This window comes from Rana temporaria, chromosome 2, assembly GCF_905171775.1.
Source record: "Rana temporaria chromosome 2, aRanTem1.1, whole genome shotgun sequence".
NCBI lineage: Eukaryota > Metazoa > Chordata > Amphibia > Anura > Ranidae > Rana > Rana temporaria.
The window spans coordinates 85,000,075-85,018,825 of record NC_053490.1 but is presented as its reverse complement, the minus strand read 5'-3'; positions in this window follow the sequence as shown (position 1 = coordinate 85,018,825).

Sequence of the window (18,751 nt, the reverse complement as noted above, 5' to 3'; positions counted from 1 at the left end):
CCTTGGAGGACCACCAGATTTGAGGGGAAAATGTCTATGGAAAGCATGGAGGAGGACAGGAGCATGTCCATCCAAGGATGAGACCCAAGAGCGTTCCCCTGGACCGTACTCTCTCCAATGAACCAGGTACTGTATGCACCCCCAGAACCTACGGGAGTCAATGATCAATTGTATCCCACACTCCTCATGGTTCTCGACCTGCACCGGGCGAGGATGTGGTACATATGAAGGTGGTGAAGCGGTTGCACACCAAAGGTTTTAATAAGGTGACATGAAAAAAACATTCAAAATACGCATGTTAGAAGGAAGGTCTAATGTGTAAGCCACTGGGTTGATCCTTCGGAGAATACAGAAAGGCCCAATAAATTGTGGTGCCAGTTTCAGTGAAGGATCACAAAGTCGGAGGCTACAAGATGACAGCCAGACCCTCTAACCAACCTGGTAGGAAGGCGTCGGCAGGCAGCATGGAGTCTGTACCTCTAACTGTCACGTTGCAAGACTCTTGCACCCAAGTGGAACGAAGATGGTGGAGATGCTCCTCTAACACAGGAATTCTTTAAGGAACAAATGAGTCAGGCAACATGGATGGTTGGAAACCATAATTCATAAACGGAGATAATTGGAAACCAGTATTGATGGCACTATTGTGAGCAAACTCCACTCAAGGTAGGAGGTCTGGCAAGTTGTTATGGTGGTCGGAAATACAGCAGTGTAGAAAGTGCTCCAAGGCTTGGTTGGCTTATTGTGTGGCCCCATTGGACTGCGGGTGATTTGCAGAGGAGAAGGTAATCTGAAATCCAAACTGTACACAAAAGGCTCGCCAAAACCTGGATACAAACTGGGCACCCCTGTCAGAGATGATAACCTTGGGTAACCCATGTAACCCAATGATCTCCCAAACAAAAACGGATGCCAGTTTTTTGAATGTGGGCAACTTCTTTAGGGGAATACAATGTGACATTTTTGAGAACCAGTTAACCACCATAAGAAAACAATCTATAAACAGTTGGGTCCAAGGCCTCTCTCCTGACAAGAAGGAATGATTGCTTATCAGTTGCAGAGATGCTGAAAACATGCTGAAATATTTTGGCTTTGCCGCATTGCTTGCTGTTGTTGAGCCACATATTGCCAACCACAGAGGGCCTGACTGTTGCCAATGGTGCCCAGTTTGGCCACATTTATGCATTACATTACTAGAAATCTTAGATCATGTATGACTGGTTTTAAACCAGTCAGACCAATGACACATGAATTGTGAGGGACTATGAACATTGCTTTTTACCTTATTAAAGGGGAACTCCACCCTACACTGTCTTGGAGTGGGGAAGGCTCAGAACCTCTGTCTAATTATTCCCCACTCTATCCACTCTATCCAAAAGCTAATAAAAGGTCTTGACTAGAGCTCCAATTTAAACACACTTATACAGTGCTCAACATAAATGAGTACACTCCAACAGATTTGTCAGAACACCTTTACTTTCCTTTAACCACTTCCATACAGGGCATTTTTACCCCCTTCTTGCCCAGACCAATTTTTAGTTTTCAGTGCTGTTGCACTTTGAATGACAATTGCGAGGTCATGCAACACTGTACCCAAATGAAATCTTTATGTTTTTTCCCCCCACAAATAGAGCTTTAGTTTGGTGGTATTTGATCATCTCTGCGGTTTTTATTTTTTTGCGCTATAAACAAAAGAAGAGCAACAATTTAGAAAAAAACACAACATTTTTAACTTTTTTATTTAATAAATATCACAATTTAAAAAAAAAAAATTCCTCAGTTTAGACCGATACGTATTCTTCTACATATTTTTGGTAAAAATCGCAATAAGCGTATATTGATTGGTTTGCACAAAAGTTATAGCGTCTACAAAATAGGGGATAGATTTATGGCATTTTTTTTTTTTTTACTAGTAATGGTGGCGATCTGCGATTTTTATTGTGACTGTGACATTGCGGCGGACATCGGACACTTTTGACACGTTTTTGGGACCATTCACATTTATACAGTGATTAGTGCTATAAAACTGCACTGATTACTGTGTAAATGTGACTGGCAGGGAAGGGGTTAACAACAGGGGGCGCTGAAGGGGTTAATATGTTCCCTATTGAGTTATTCTAACTGTAGGGGGAGGGAGACTCACAAGGGGATGAGACCGATATGTGTTCCCCTGTACTGGGAACACACATCGGTCTCCTCTCCTCTGACAGGAGGTGGATCTGTGTGTTTACACACACAGATCCACACTCCTGCCGTGATCGCGGGTGCCCAGTGGACATGCGCCAGGTCACGAGCGGTGCCGCGAGCGCTGCTGGCAGCGCGCACACGCCCCCTAGATGGCCGGGAAGAAAGGACGTCATATAAGTGAGGGTTCCTGCCTGCGTCATATTATTATGGCCCGGTAAGGGGGGGGGGGGTTAAGAATCAATATTTTCTATGGGAGACTATAATACAAAATACTCCCACAAATGCGGGCCATTGGATGCAACCAAGATTTGCTCATTTGCACACACAAAAAAAGTGTTTTTCTTAACAAATTCATTCAGAACCATGTTGCAAAAATGAATACACACCAGTCTGAAAGTCTTAGGAGCAAAGCTACATTTTAGACAACAAAATCCTCATCAGCAAGAATTCAACTACAGGTTAACACCTTGACAGGAGCGTCTTCTGATGAGAATGGTTGAAGAAAATCAAGTTTACTGCAGTTAGCTAAAGAAGTAGAAAGCCAAACTGGGGTGATTGTTTCCCCATGACACAATACGGCATACACTGCAGAGGAATGGCATGCATGGGTGTTGTCCGCGAAGGAAGCCTCTCCTAAAGCCTATGCACAAAAAAGCCCATCTAGAATTTGCCAGGGCCCATGCTGAAAAAAAAAGACTTATGGGACTCTGTACTCTGGAGTGATGGGACCAAGATAAATGTTTTTGGAAATTGTATGGCGTTGCAAAGGTGGGGAGTAAAAAGAAAAATGCATGGTGCCTACTGTGAAACATGGTGGTGGCAGTGTCCTTCTGTGGGGCTGCATGAGTGCTACTGGTGTCGGGGAGCTGCATTTCATTGACGGGATCAAGAATTCACAGATGTAAAGCTCTATATTGAAAGAGAAGATGCTACCATCACTACGTGCCCTTGGTCATCGTGTACTTTTCCAACATGACAATGATCCAAAATACACATCAAAGGCCGCTGTTGCATTTCTGAATGGGGTGAAAGTGATTCAGTGGCCAAGTATGTCTCCTGATCTGAACCCAATGGAACATCTGTGGGGAATTCTAAAGAGACAAGTTGAGCATCACTCTCCATCCAGCATCCAGGCTCTAAAAGAAGTCTTTCTCGAAGAATGGAAAAAGATAGATGTTGCATTATGTCGCCAACATGTTCATTCCATGCCTAGAAGAATTGGTGCTGTCCTTGCAAATCATGGAGGTCATACAAAATACTAGATGGAGTAGTTTTTGTTGTGGGGTGTATTCATTTTTGCATCAACCAATTTGAGTAAAACTTAAGATTTTGTAATGTAAGTTATATTATTAACCTACTTTCATATAATGAGCTAAACAAATGTTCTATAAAACTCAGTTTTGGCAACATTTTGGAAATAGCTCTTACTTTTCAAAGGGGGTGTACTCATTTATGCCGAGCACTGTATGTGACACCATACACAGAGTTGGTGTTACATAACAGTATGTGGAATAGATATTCCTGCTGCCCGCCCCCCTCTCTCTATCCTACTTCCCTCTTATCCTCCATCCTTCCCTTTCCCATAAAGTCTTGCAAACATAAAAACAAACAAGAACAAGCAGCAAACTTCAAAGTGTTCTCCCAGTGTAATACACAGGTCTTGTGACCCGGAGATACAGGAAAAGGCCTTGATTAAAACCCTCAAATTTCAGCGACACACCCCTTATACCTTGCATCAGGACCATACGGATATTACATTTAGATAATAACAGGAAAAACAAGTGTGATTGTGATTCATCCTTTACTGCCGTAAACTAAATTCAGATTGGTTTCCATGACTGCACTTTTCACATAAACACTGCATTTCCTTAACGTGACACTAAACACTATTCTTAGTGTCCAAAAATAATCTATACTCATCATCTACTTAACTGCTCTGCAATCCATTACTTAGTTCATTTCTAACTGTGTTTTTCTGCCCCCTTGTAATGTCTTCTGCACGCCCCCAAACTTCTCCTTTTCCCTCTCACTTCTGCTTGTTTGGAATGAGCAGAGCACGTTGGTTGTGGTCACGTGCACTGCTCTATGCACACTAAAAATCCCATAGTCCCAAGTCCATTTCAGGAGCGAGCAAGACGGTGAGGCCATGTTCCTACATACAGTGGGACTATGGAGAACGAACGTAGTCACCCTAGAACAGGAAGTCAGGTCACAGCAGCAACAAAAATAAATGTGCAATTTGGAGAAGGCTGACAGCCAAAGACGGCACTTTTTAAAATTAAACCGGTTCTAAACTTAAACATTTTTTTTACCTTACTGCATTCTCCCCTAACACATTTCATCCAAGGGTGGGTGTCATTTTTTTATAGACACTAAACTCTGGTTTTAAGTATGTATTAAAGTGTTACTAAACCCATTAAGGTGAAAAAACATCTTACGGTCAACGGAACACCAGCCCCCCCTGTTTTACTTATCTGAGCCTTGGAAAGTCCCCCGTCGCGAACGCGCTCTTCCTTTTCTCGGTCTTCTGGTCTCTTCATTGGATAAATTGATAGCAGCACAGCCATTGACTCATGCTGCTGTCAATCAGCTCCAATGACGCGGGGCCAGAGGCGGGGCCGAGTTCTGTCGGCGGCGGCTATGGACACCAAATACAGGACTCGGTAATGCGCCTGCAAGGTAACTCTCTTGGGAGAGCCGAGACAGCTGCTGTGGGACCCCAGAAGACACCGTTAATGGCCACTATATGCAAAACTAGCTCCACAGTAGAGGTAAGTATAACATGTTTGTTATTTAACCACTTACCCCCCGGACCATATTGCTGCCCAAAGACCAGAGTACTTTTTGCGATTCGGGACTGCGTCGCTTTAACAGACAATTGCGCGGTCGTGCGACGTGGCTCCCAAACAAAATTGGTGTCCTTTTTTTCCCACAAATAGAGCTTACTTTTGGTGGTATTTGATCACCTCTGCGGTTTTTAGTTTTTGCGCTATAAACAAAAATAGAGAGCCAATTTTGAAAAAAATTAATATTTTTTACATTTTGCTATAATAAATATCCCCCAAACATATATAAAAAAACATTTTTTTTCCTCAGTTTAGGCCGATACGTTTTCTTCTACATATTTTTCGTAAAAAAAAATCGCAATAAGCGTTTATCGATTGGTTTGCGCAAAATTTATAGCGTTTACAAAATAGGGGGTATTTTTATGTCATTTTTATTATATTTTTTTTACTAGTAATGGCGGCGATCAGCGATTTTTTTTTCAGTATTGCGACATTATGGCGGACACTTCGGACACTTTTGACACTTTTGGGACCATTGGCATTTTTATAGCGATCAGTGCTATAAAAATGCATTGGATTACTATAAAAATGCCACTGGCAGTGAAGGGGTTAACACTAGGGGGTGGGGAAGGGGTTAAGTATGCCTGGGTGTGTTCTTACTGTGGGGGGGGGGGGTGGCCTCACTAGGGGAAACACTGATCCTCGGTTCATACATTGTATGAACCGAAGATCAGCATTTCCCCTGCTGACAGGACCGGGAGCTGTGTGTTTACACACACAGCTCCCGGTCCCCGCTCTGTACCGAGCGATCGCGTGTGCCCGGCGGCGATCGCGCCCGCCGGGCACACGCACGGGAGTCGGGGGCGAGCGGGGGGCGCGCGCGCGCCCCTAGTGGCGGCTGGGAGAGAGGACGTCATATTACGTGCTCTCGCCCAGCAGAGCCACCTTGTGGACGTATATCGACGGTGCGCGGTCGGCAAGTGGTTAAAAAAAAAACTATTTGAACATTTAGCCCTGGTTCACATTGATGCTACTTTGAAATCGTGCTACTTCACTTGAAGTAGCGCAATTTCGAAGTATCCAGGTCAGTGCGATTTCAGCTGCTACTTGATAGACATCTGTGTCATACACAGATGTCTATTGAAATCGCACCTGAAATCGGCAAAAGTAGTGCAGGAACTACTTGTAGCGCCCCCTTACTTTCAGTATGGGCACTACGCTAAAGTTAGTGGGAATAGGAGAGTTACTTTGCTCCTATTCACAATTTATTTAAATTGGGACTTCTGTCATTCTAGAAATGTCCACTGGGTCAGTCTGTGCTCCAGGGATGCAATACCATCCCTGGCCAGCAGTTGGCGCCAGAGGGGTTCTGGCAGAGCAACTTTCCCCAGCAGCCAATTAGAGGAGTTTTTCCCTCGCGGGGCATGCTGGGAGAGGGTATATCTGTGACAGTTGTCATGTGCTAGGCAGGTTTTCGCGGGGTCCCGGGTCCAGGTGCGGCATCCACCTTCAGGGTGCGCGCATTCCATGGACCCCGCCAGCGTGGCCCACCAGGCCAGAAATGCAGGCTACACAAACCCTCATCCGGAGGTTAAAGGGGACTCCAGTGACTTACTGGGTCCCCGGTTCTATTGAAAGGATCCCAGGCTGGGTGCCGTTCAATTGGGGGGTCGGCTTGAGGGGAACCTGCAGGCAGGTTGTCCAACAGGGCTTGAACGAACCAATCGGGGATCTGGTGACCGGAATGCTGACAGGTACGCTTTGCTGTCTGGTGACCTATGCTAAAACCTACTGGGAGGATTCGCTCCATTTATCCATCTAGCTCACCTAAAGTAATTGGCCTGTGGCAGAGGCCTAGAGCCAGGTCTGTGAGAGAGATCTGTTCCTCCCAGCAAATCCAAAGTGACACCTCGGCTGCCAGGCTTCTGAGAGGGGTCTCTCCGGGGGCACTTCACCCACTCAGAAAAAGTGGCGACGAATTACAATCTGATACTACTGAGAGCAAGACTCGGTTCATATCCAGGCCTGATATCGCAAGGTTCTCCCTTTTCTCCTCATCAACCTTTTCTTCCCATTTTGAAGTTGATGTTGGCCGAGTTGGCCAGGAAATAAAGCATTGGAAAACCCTTTGTTCACTGTCTGGACCTTCGCTCACTGCTTTGTTCTCCAATTGCACCTATACGCCACATTAAGGTAACTCAATATGCCGATCCCAAAGACAAATCAGCGGCTCCTGCGGGGGTAGCGCTACATACTTTTGCAAATCAGTGCAGCGCCGGAAAATCTGTGTCACACCAATTGGAACAGTGCCATTGCCTCCAATAGACTGCGACTTATCATGCAATTTGATCTCTCAAATCGCATGACAAATCGCTCCAATGTGAACCTAGGCTTAGTATCACTTTAAAGAACACAACATACAGGGATATGGGAAATGCTATAGACACTGACACACGTACACCTACACAAGTTGAACTGGTTGGACTATAGTCTTTATTCAACCTCACCAACTATGTAACTATTACTATGTACAGTAACTATGTAAATAGTGTAAGTACCTAAATTTGATCTGATATCAGCCTCTTGCAGTCCATGTACAGCAGGGCTGGAGTGTGAGAAGAAGAAGTAGCACAGGGAATTAATTAGAGCTGGCAAAAAGCAGGCTGATAAGGGGTGAGAGCAGAATGACAGGGAGATGAGCTCATCACTGTGCTACTTTTTCTTTCACTGTCCAGTCACAGGCTGGGATGGGTCCAGGATGCCCTGGGCTCAGAAGAAGTGGGTTGAATAATGCTGACCATCAGACTGAGGACATTTAGTGGCAAAAAAATACTGTGGGGGAATCCCTGTCACAACAATGGTTCCCCCTGAAGTTGCTAGGGGTTCCTTAAGCAATGAGCAATTTCTGCCTCTCAAAAATGTAACCACTTAAAAAACAATTATCTCTTTAGCTCTCTGTAAGAAGGGATTCTTCCCACTGACCATCATGTTAATGTATCATTAGATGTAGACATAGTAGTTATTAGCAGGGGTTCCCTGAGACCAGAATGTATTTATGTGTTAAAAAGATTGAAAAAGGTTGCACTGGACTGCAGGTGAATTTTGCAGCAAAATCTGGATTTGTTATTTTAGTTTTTAATAGGCTATTCATTTCTGCCTTGTTATTTTTGACTGGAGTTCTTCTTTAACCACTTAAGGGCCGCCTAATGCCGATATACGTCAGCAGAATGGCACGGCTGGGCACATAGACGTATATATACGCGCTCACGACCCGGTCCAAAGCTCTGTGACCACGCCCGCGGGACCCACCGACCCGATCGCTGCCGGTGTCCCGCGATGGGGTCACAGGAGCTAAAAAACGGGGAGAGGTGTGTGTAAACACACCTTCCCCGTTCTTCTCTGTGGCAGTGTGACTGATCTTCTGTTCCCTGTTATAGGGAACGACGATCAGTGACGTCACACCTACAGCCACGCCCCCTACAGTAAGAATCACTCCCTTAGGGCACACATAACCCCTTAGCGCCCCCTAGTGGTTAACCCCTTCACTGCCATTGTCATTTTCACAGTAATCAGTGCATTTTTATAGCACTTTTCGCTGTGACAATGACATTGGTCCCAAAAATGTGTCAAAAGTGTCCGATGTGTCCGCCATAATGTCGCAGTCACGAAAAAAATCACTGATCGCCGCCATTACTAGTAAAAAATAAATTATTAATAAAAATGCCATAAAACTATCCCCTATTTTGTAAACGCTATAAATTTGGCGCAAATCGATAGACGCTTATTGAGATTTTTTTTACCAAAAATAGATAGAAGAATACGTATCGGCCTAAACTGAGGAAAACATTTTTTTAATATATTTTTTGGGGATATTTATTATAGCAAAAAGTAAAAAATATAGAATTTTTTTCAAAATTGTCGCTCTATTTTTGTTTATAGCGCAAAAAATAAAAACCGCAGAGGTGTTCAAATACCACCCAAAGAAAGCTCTATTAATGGGAAAAAAGGAGGTCAATTTTGTTTGGGAGCCACATTCGCACGACCGCGCAATTGTCAGTTAAAGCGACGCAGTGCTGAATCGCAAAAAGGGGCAAGGTCCTTAACCTGCATAATGGTCCGGGTCTTAAGTAGTTAAGGTTTAACTTATTGCTAGGTAGCTGAAACATCACCAAGACTTTATATATTAGGAATTCTAAAAATTGCACCATGACATCAAAAAACAGGGAGGATCTTTGATCTATTTTAGAGACAACTTAGCCAAAAGCAAAATAATTCCAGTGCGGAATGTACTGAGTGTGCTGTGCTTTAAGCCCGTTTAATAAATAAAAAAAAAAATGCAAATTCACAGTGCATGAGCTGTTCCTGGAAGTTTACAAATTTGTATGGTGAGATCAGAATGTTTGAAAGCTCAGAATTCATACCATCTTAAACCCCAAGGCCTGATTCAGCAGACTATGAGCTTCCCAGAATTCCATTCATTCAGAAGAGGTGAATCACTCTACAATGAACCAAATGTGCCCTTTTTCCTAACAAAGATCGTCTACATGAATCCTGCTGTGTACAGCGCCCAATTTTCACCTTAGGGCTTGTTCACACGGGTGGTAGTAAAAACATGTAGTGGGGCTGATAGGATGCAGTTGCTGTTCAGCCAATAATTTTGCAGCTGGTTAAAGAAGAGGTCCGGTCAAATTTTTTTTTAACCACTTCCAGACCGCTGTACGACTATATACGGCCTAACTTTAAAGATACATATCTCGGTAACGGCAGCAGCTGCTGCCACAACCGAGGTATCTATCTTTACTGTCAGCGGTTCTGGTAACGATAACGGTGGTCTCCGCCGCGAGATCGCCGTTATCGGTGGCGGGAGAGGGCCCCCCCTCCCGCCGCTCTCCCGAGCCCTCCGCCGCTTACCGGAGCCGTCGGTAGCGGCGGAGGAGATTGCGACCATTCGGGAGCTGAGCGGGGACGAGACTGAAGGAAAAATCTCCTTCGCCCGTCCCCATAGCTCGGCTGGGCGGAAGTGACGTCAAAACGTCAGTCCCGCCCAGCCTCTTAAAGAAACATTTTTTTTTTTTGTCATTTGAAAAAATGACATTTTCCAATTTTTTTTTTTTTTTTTTTTGCATTTTAGTCTAAATATGAGATCTGAGGTCTTTTTGACCCCAGATCTCATATTTAAGAGGACCTGTCATGCTTTTTTCTATTACAAGGGATGTTTACATTCCTTGTAATAGGAATAAAAGTGATCATTTTTTTTTTCCAGTGTAAAAAATAATAAAATAAATTTAAAAAAATAAGAAAAAAAAAAAAAAATTTTAAAGCGCCCCGTCCCGACGAGCTCGTGCGCAGAAGCGAACGCATACGTGAGTAGCGCCCGCATATGAAAACGGTGTTCAAACGACACAAGTGAGGTATCGCCGCGATCCTTAGAGCGAGAGCAATAATTATAGCCCTAGGCCTACTCTGTAACTCAAAAAATGCAACCTATAGAATTTTTTAAACGTCGCCTATCGAGATTTTTAAGGGTAAAAGTTTGACGCCATGCCACGAGCGGGCGCAATTTGTAAGCGTGACATGTTGGGTACCATTTTACTCGGCGTAACATTATCTTTCACAATATATAAAAAAATTGGGCCAAATTTATTGCTGTCTTATTTTTTAATTCAAAAAAGTGATTTTTTTCCAAAAAAAGTGCGCTTGTAGGACCGCTGCGCAAATATGGTGTGACAAAAAGTATTGCAATGATCGCCATTTTATTCTCTAGGGTATTAGAAAAAAATATATAATGTTTGTGGGTTTTAAGTAATTTTCTAGCAAAAAAAACTGTTTTAGTCTTGTAAACACCAAATCTGAAAAACACCCAAAGTAGAGAAGTGGTTAAAGTCAGCAGCTACTAACACTGTACCATCCTCGGTGAGGGAAACAGGAAGTGAAGCATTGCGGCTTCACCGCCCGATTCCCTACTGCGCATGCGCGAGCCGCGCAGCACTACGTGAATGGGCGATGTCTCCTGGGACACACACAAGGTCCCAGAAGACACCACTCCCCCATTCCCCAGGAGGCAGCGCAAGGAGGAGACGAATGAAGACGGACCGGGAATCAGGAAGTGGCAGATTAGGACGATCTGCCTAGCAATAGGCACTTCAGGTATGTATAAAAAAAAATCAGGGTGGATCTCCGCTTTAAATGGAGTTTTATGGATCTTGAACTCAGAACCAAAAAACACATTGGGGGCATAGGTGTGCGCAGCCTATTGCATTAGGGTGTGCACCCCAAAGCTCAAACATATTTGCATGTGTATATACAGTATACTGATGTGTCAGCAGAGCGGTGGACGGTTTCAGTAGGGCAGTGGACAGTGTTGGTAGTTTTTTATTTTTATTATATATTTATTTTATTTTAGGAGCCCCATTAGGGTGCTTTGGTGAAATATCAGGGGTTTATTTCTGTGCGTTACTGCACACTTAACGCAGTATATTTATGTGCATTACTGCATGTTTAACACAGTATATTCCAGTGTGTTGCTGCACATTTAATGCAGCATATTTCTGTGTATTAGTGCACGTTTAACGTTGTATATTTCGGTGTGTTATGTGCCGTTTAATGCTGTATTTTCCTGTGCATTAGTGCACGTTTAACGCAGTATATTTCAATGCAATCTGCACCACACAGGGTGATAAGGGTGTGCCCAGGCACACCTGGCACACCCTGTGCGCACGCCTATAATTGGGGGAGACTTACTAAAACTGGAGCGTGCAAAATCTGGTTCAACTCTGCATGGAAAGCAATCACCTACCATGTTTTACTGTCAAAGCTTAATTGAAGAAGTTGAAGTTAGAAGCTGATTGGCTACCAGGCTCAGCTGCACAGGATTTTGCGTGCTCCAGTTTTAGTAACCCCCCCCCATGTTTTTAGGCATTCTGGAATTTCTTTCTTTTTTTACTGATCTAAATGCAGCTCGTTGTCTTTAGGCTACATTCACATGTTCGTGACATAGCCCTAAACTTATCATTAAGCAGGAAGTAAAAGTTTGAGTAAATAGATCCATTTTGTTAATGCACAAAAATTGTCCTGGTTCTTTTTTCAATGGTGTATAATATATAATCATTTGAATACACATGAGATGCAGATTTTTGGATTCTGTGTTATGGATCTGAACACAGTGCTTGTTTTTGCACCTGTGTGAATGTCTTCATTGAAATAAATGCAGCTGCAAAACCACTTAAGCGAACGCATACGTGAGCAGCGCCCGCATATGAAAATGGTGTTCAAACCACACATGTGAAGTATCGCCGCAATCGTTAGAGCGAGAGCAATAATTCTAGCCCTAGACCTTCTCTGTAACTCAAAACATGCAACCTGTAGAATTTTGTAAACGTCGCCTATGGAGATTTTTAAGAGTAAAAGTTTGGCGCCATTCCACGAGCGGGCACAATTTTGAAGCGTGACATGTTGGGTATCAATTTACTCGGCGTAACAATATATTTCACAATATAAAAATGTAATTTGGCTAACTTTACTGTTTTCCTTTTTTTTTATTAGAAATGTGATTTTTTTTCCCAAAAAAGTGCATTTATAAGACCGCTGCGCAAGTACGGTGTGACAAAAAGTATTGCAATGACCGCCATTTTATTCTCTAGGATGTTGGAAAAAAATTTATAATATTTGGGGGTTCTAAGTAATTTTCTAGCAAAAAATTTTTTTTTCAACTTGTAAACAGAGTCTGAAAAACAGGCTCGGTCCTTAAAGTAGTTGTAAAGGTTTGTTTTTTATTTTCTAAATAGGTTCCTTTAAGCTAGTGCATTGTTGGTTCACTTACCTTTTCTCTTTCGATTTCCCTTCACTTCCTGTTTCTCCTCAGTAAGCTTGCCCCCATCATCCGAGCGGGGGTTAGTCAGCCAGAACAGCTTACTGAGGAGGAACAGGAAGTGAAAAAATTCAGACAAAGAAAACAAAGAAAAAAAACATTTAGAAGGGAAATCAAAGGAAAAGGTAAGTGAACCAACAATGCACTAGCTTAAAGGAACCTATTTAGAAAATAAAAAACAAACCTTTACAACCCCTTTAAGGACTGAGCCTGTTTTTCAGACTCTGTGTTTACAAGTAAAAAAAAAAATGTTGCTAGAAAAATACTTAGAACCCCCAGACATTATACATTTTTTTCTAACACCCTAGAGAATAAAATGGCAGTCACACCGTACTTGCGCAGCGGTCTTCAGTGGATTCTGATTTCAGGCAGTTCAGCAGGATCTGGTGGGGAACTTGATTTAGGCAATGTAAGTTCCACCTCTTGTTCTGACTCCTGCATAGATTCGCTTTGATCAAGCTTTTCTTCTGGTTTGCTTGGCATATTCACTTCACAGCTTTCAGGGATTGGTGTTCTGGTGATGGTCTCTCATCAAAATAAACACTACAATGTATTGTCACTGTGTCAGTCTTTGGGTGTATGATTCTGTAACTCTTAGTTTTCTCGCTATAGCCTACTAGAATCCTCTCTATGGCTCTGTTCTCCAGCTTGGATCACTCTTCACTTGGATTATAGGCATATACTTTACATCCAAATACTCTGATGTGCCCTAAGCTAGGCTTTGATCCATACTACATTTCGAATGGAGTACTTCTAATGGCTCTTGAGGGTAGTCTGTTCTGTAGGTAGATTGCAGTCATTACTGCTTATCCCCAGTATTTGGTAGGTTGGCATCCGACAACATACACCTAGCTATTTCAATAAGAGCGCGATTTTTCCTTTTTGCTACACCGTTTTGTTCAGGAGCGTATAGTGCGGTTGTCTGGAGTACTATTCCTTGTCTCTTCAGGTATAAGGCCACTTCACTGCTTATGTATTCTCCCCCAATGTCAGTGCATATTTTTCCTGGTTTGCGTTGGAATTTGTTGGTAAACATGGAAACAAACTTTTGACATTTCTCTGAAGTTTCATTCTTGTGTTTCATCAGATAAGTAGTTGTGTACCTGGAATAATCATCAATGAAAGTCAGTAGATATCTGTTTCCGCCTGACGTGGGAGTTTTTATTGGACTGCATACGTCACTGTGTATGAGCTGCAAGGGGTGGGTAGTTTTTTTTTGAGATGCCGGGGGAAGTGGAGCATGTGTGGCTTTTGCTTATATACATCACTTGCATTTTATGAGCACTTTGCAAGGCATTAATGTCAAATTTTCTGATAAGCCTCTCTTTATAATGTCCTGTATAGCTTCTGGACTTCTGTGCCCCAGCCGTTTGTGCCATAATTAAACACATTTTTTGTGTATGTCATTTGAGACTATATTGGCTATATTCAAGTAATCGCTTATTATTGCGAATTGTGCATTCACCACCATGGAATTTGTACTCACTGAGTTGCAGAGTTTTCTTTCCAGTGCCTGGGTGCTGCTCCATGTGCTGGGTGTCTGCTGGGCCCATAACCTGTTGTCAGAGTATTGATATAATGCGCTGGAAGCTTCTTGTTTTTCTTTACTTTTATGGCAAATTATCAGAACATATCTTATATCATAGAATACATAGTATAACACTAGAATACTACAGCGCAACCTGCTCCATAGATAAGTATAACGCATACAGTATCTCACAAAAGTGAGAACACCCTCACATTTTTGTAAATATTTTATTATATCTTTTCATGTGACAACGCTGAAAAAATTACACTTTTCTACCATGTAAAGTAATGAGGGTACAGCTGTTTCTTTGTGTGCATGTGCCGATGACATTGGCACATGTCGATACAGTGCAAGTTTAGGAGATATTTACGGTACCTACAGGTAAGCCTTATTATAGGCTTACCTGTAGGCAAAGGTGGTTATAAAGGGTTTAGTTCCAGTGTTTTTCCTTTTTTTTTTTAAACACCCCTGTGTTGATTGCACCTAATACTATACCATACGGATAAGTAGTTAATGTAGGTTTTAAAAAAAAATATTTTTTCACATTGCTGTCCCCATGGAGCACGCTCTAATTTTTAATGTGGGCATCTGAAGCCCACTGGTATATCCTTCCAGGATATGGTGCTGCTGGCTACCCAGCATGCACCTTCTGATCTCATGCATGTGCATATTGTACAAGGGGAGGTGCGGCATTTCTTAAAACTGGCGGATGCTCATTGACTCCTGGGATTGAAGACACTCATATTTCAGGAGCCAATGGGTGCGTTGACATGACATACCCCGCCACGGCAAGGTACTGCAGAAGCAGAGGATTTATAAGACAAAAAAAGGTATTTGTACTGCAGAGAGGAAAAAATGCCAAGTAGATAATAGGAAGTGATCACGAACACGAAGGGGAGGGGTTGATAAAATGCCTGGAACTCCGTTGTAAAGCTCCCCACTTTTTTTAGCCTGCTTACCCTCACATGCATTCATTCAAGTACATAAATGCACCTGGCCGAGTACACAAACTTCACTTGCGAAACACATGTTACATATTGCTGCACGCCAGAGTGACAGCAATAATTCTAGGTCCATTATTTATAGTTAACCAATGACCTATAGTGGCTTTTAAAGCTCTGGCTATGTAAAAACTAGGGTGCCAAAGTCCGTCATCATTTTGTGGGTACACATAAATTTAAAGCTTGACATGTTGGGTATCTATTTATTAAGTCTAACCTCATCTTTTATATTTTATAAAAATGGGTAAGATATTGTGCTTGTGTGCCCTAAAATGAACATTTGTTTATTTTTTACTGAAATTTTGTGCTTGATAAACCGTAGCACAAGTATCGTGTGACATAAAAAAATTGGAACCACCATCATTTCATTCTACAGGTTGTCTGATTTCAGAAAATATAAAATATTTGGGGGTTTTAACAAATCTTCAGGCCTAACAATTATTTTAAAAAACAATAAACCCTGCAAAAACTGTTATGCCACGTACACACGATCGGTTCATCTGATGAAAACGGACCGATGGATTTTTTCATCAGATATCCAATGAAGCTGACTTTCATCAGTCTTGCCTACACACCATCAGTTAAAAATCCGATCGTGTCCAACGTGGTGACGTAAAGAACAACGACATGCAGAGAAAAATTAAGTTCAATGCTTCTGAGCATGCGTCGACTTGAATCTGAGCATGTGTAGATTTTTGACTGATGGATTTCCCCACAGACGATCGCTTTTTTCTATCGTTTTTTTTAACCATCAGAAAATTTTAAAACAGGTTCTAAGTTTTTTCACCAATGGGGAAAAAAAACTATGGGGCCCACACACGATCGGTTCGTCCGATCAAAACGGTCCTTCGGACCGTTTTCATCAGACGAACCGATCGTGTGTACAGGGCATTAGGATAGTGAAAGAGTTAATCCCAGTTTTGCAAATTACAAATGAGTCTATCCTAAGGTCTCACCATGATTCATATCACTGTAGAAGAAAGAATGAATGCGTAAAAACCCCCAGTTAAAGCTTTTGTGTCCCATAGATGATCCCATTCTCAGCAATGCCATTTTTTATCATAGTGTGGAGGAGTGGAGGGTGTGTAAAGTCACCATATTGCAGCATGTGTGATGGAAGAGTCATATGGATGTGACTATTCTGTGCAATATCAGAGTGTGTGGGGGAGAAGCTTGCAGCTATAGGAAGGGTCTTCACCTAAACGTCACATACCGGGAGGAAGTTGGTGTTAAAAACATCTCTCTGTGGGAATGAGAAAAGAAAGGAGAAGGAAATGAGAGGAAGGTGACAGTGGACACTGGGAAGGATGAAGGTGAGGAAAAGATAACAACAAGTAACGTGGGAAAGGATGGCATTGTGTTGACAGAACGTGCTTTTAGACACTTCCCATTTAGTTGCATTTATTTGCTGCACACTGGCTATGAAACACCTCTTATTGTACAGAGAATGGAATTATTATATTCCTTGTAGTACTGTAAGTCCCATTCACTGCCCTGCACTGCTGAAGATAGCTTTATAGACAGGTAAGTCCACTGAAAATTGATAAAAGGGGCTGCTCAGTGGGAAGAAAATCACCTGCTAGATCAGGGGTCTCTAAACATTCTAAACAAAGGGCCAGTTTACTATCCTTTGGTCAGATTGTGGCCACTGGCCAGTGGGAGTAGAAAATGTCCTGGCATCAGTGGGAGTAAATAATGCCCCATTCTTTGGTGCGTTAGTTCATTAGCAGAGCTTTAATAATAAACTGTGAAGGACTGGTCTAAAAATTGAACAGGATGAAATGTTTTAAATGCCCCATTCAGCCCATTAAAGAGGCACAAGAAACTAAAAAAAAAAATCCTGCAAGACAGTCACGGCATGGCCTCCCTTTGGAACGGCACAATCGCTGTTGCTAAAGTGCGCCTGCGCTGATGTCTACGGACATCAGCACCCGTGATTTTAATAAATATATCCTAAACCCAGGAGGTTCAAGAGATATTTCAAGCACCTACAGGTAAGCCTTAATCTAGGCTTACATGTAGGTTAAAGTGGCTGTAAAGGGTTTACAACCACTTTAAAGGGATGCTCTGCATAAATGACACACTCTTCATAAGTATTTTAAGAAAAGGAAGATACGCACAGAATGGACAATTTACTGTGCCCTATTAACTAAAAAATTGGACTAAAGCTACCATACATGTGTAAATTTCTCTTGTCTGGCAACCCCTGGACCGATTGAGAGAAATCAATCAATTCCTCCATCCACACAAACAACAGAGGCCTAGCCACTGCCAGCTATTGTATTCAGCAGCCACTGTTCCAGCAGCTGCTGAATACCCAGACAGTACCCTCATCCGACTAGGTCAGGGGTCTCCAAACTGTGCCTCGAGGGCCAGATGTGGCCCTTTGCTAGCCTTCATCCGGCCCTCGGGGCACAATTCCTCCCACTGATATGAGGCACTATTCATCCCACTGACACCAACAATGGGGCACTATATATTCCACTGATACCAATAATTGGATACTATTCCTCTTACTAATAGGGGGAATACCTCTCCTCCTATTGACGACCAAACTCAAGGCCATATTTATTCTCACTGATGCTGGCCTGTGACATTTCCTGCCCCTGTTGGCCACAATCCGGCCCTCCTAAGTCTGAAGGACAATAAAGTGGCCCTGTGTTTGAAAAGTTTGGAGACCCCTGGACTAGATGAAGGCATCGTTCAGTCCGAAATTTTCCAACTGGCTCCTTTGACAAAAGTCAGGGCCGGCAGGGTCCCCCATAGCTCTTGAACTGTGTATAGCACCTTTAAAGTTTTTTTAAATACTAACATTGATCTCTTATTTCCTCCCTTTTGGGTTGTTAAATATACCAATAAAGGCACTTTGTAATGTCTGTTCGATAAGTGCAAAAAACATAACAATACTGTCAGAACTCTAGTAAGCTACTAAATTCATGTAGTGAGCTGACATTGCTGCCCTAAAATCTCAGATGTTGGGGCAGATCCACAGAGAGAGTACGCCGGCGTATCTACTGATATGCCGGCGTGCTTTCAAATTTCCTGCGTTGTATCGTTGTTTTGAATCCTCAAAACAAGATACAACAGCATCTGGGTTAGATCCGACAGGCGAACGTCTTCGTACGCCTTTGGATCTAAGATGTAATTCTTCGGCGTCCGCTGGGTGGCGTTCCCTTCGTTTTCAGCGTTGAGTATGCAAATTAGCTATTTCCGACGATCCACGAACGTACGAGCGGCCGGCGCATTCCTTTACGTCGTCTCTAGTTGGCTTTTTTCAGGAAATATAGTTAAATCTGCGATTTTGTGGCGTACTCAATGTTAAGTATGGCCGTCGTTCTCGCGTATAATTTCAATTTTTTTTTTTTAGGCAAGTCGTTCGTGA